Raw genomic sequence first — 1,702 nt, forward strand, 5'->3', positions numbered from 1 at the left:
ACCTGATTGGCATAATTATGTCCACACTTGTCCTGTAAAATTTGGTATCTTTGTTGAAATCAAATTCCATTGGCTGGTTCTCAACTGAACCCAGAAAAATGATGCATAGACCTAGCTCAGGAAACTTAAGAAGATAGAAACCTTCCATGAAAGAGAGCTAGGCTCAGTGAACCATTTCCAGGTAACTGCCCCTGGAAATTTGAAAAACTTTATTGTATTTTTTGCAAAAATAAAATAACCAAAAGTAGAAATTTAAAATAAGGTTTTAGAGAAAAAGGAGCCTGCATATGCATTTTTTAGGAGACATATAGGTTTTGCTGTTTTTTTTTCACCATACAGATGCCTATTATAAAATGTCACTCAAAATTTTTATGATATCAGTGAAATAGAATAGGTTTATCTGATTTGGTAATGGAATACTAAGGAAAATAGAATATAAAACACAAATGTTTCTTTTAGAGACATATCTTCATAATTATTGATTAAATAAAGGTTGACTGCCAGGATTGACAAAAAATAATGCATTTGTCTCTAATTCTGAATATTAAAATAAAAAATTTTAAAAATGAGAAAGGATGTTTTCAAAGGTAAAGATTACATAATAATGTACATAAACATTAAAAAGCTATGAAGCATGCATATGTAAAAATATGTTCATATACATGTACATATCTGTGAACATATATAACATATTCATTATGAACTATGAGGAATACAACACATTTTATTGAAGAGGTAGGCAACAAATAGTGTACATACTGTCATTTTAATTTTATGTTAAGAAAGAAATATAGAAACTGTCAAGATGAAAAGCATTTCTTTCATTAGTTTTTCTTACACGTTCTTATAAAAATAATGAAAAGATATATATTTTTTGTTATTTATTGAAAAATAGCATATATTAAATTGAAGACAATGGGCTGATTATATAAGTAAACCACTATTGATGCATAAACAAGTAGTCTATGATAATACTCTTGCATTAGTTATTGATTTTTATTCCATGGATTCCTTTGCAAGTTGTAGATTCAAAATTCTGAAGACACTCTCACACTTTTAGGAAGAATATTTCCATACATATTATTTATCTTCCTAAATTTTTCTGAATACTTTCTGATTAATATTGCTTTATGCATCATTCTATCATAGTTTGGGGTTTAAAATATTTTCTGGGTTATTTAATTTTTGATTGGAAATTTATCATCTCATGTAAATATGCATATCCAGTGCTAAATCATATGGACAGGATGTAGAATCTTATGGTCTTGTCTGATCTAGAAAAATAACTTACTATATCGTTAAAAGAAAGATTAAATACAAACAGGAAAAACATTGAAATGTGTCAGATGGTTGAAAAAAACAATTTTTGTCTAGAAAGATAATCCAAGAAATAGAAATTTTATTACAAAAATGTATAATTAATCACTCTCTATTCCCATTCACCTATAGGGTATAAAGCAAAGGAGGGCACTAGAAAAGCCAATAATATCTAAATATTCAACTAAGCCTTAATCCCTAGGGGTGCTGGAGATGTATGTTGTACAACTAATAGTGATGTGTATGAAAAGATTAATTATTTTTAAGTGAATAACATTTTTGAATATTTTGAAATGAAAATATATGGGATACTAATTATCCAATATTTTCTTATTTAATTATATATTTTAATACATCAATGCTGTTATATACACCTACATAAAAA

This window comes from Nannospalax galili, unplaced genomic scaffold (genome assembly GCF_000622305.1).
Source record: "Nannospalax galili isolate Female #2095 unplaced genomic scaffold, S.galili_v1.0 scaffold600, whole genome shotgun sequence".
NCBI lineage: Eukaryota > Metazoa > Chordata > Mammalia > Rodentia > Spalacidae > Nannospalax > Nannospalax galili.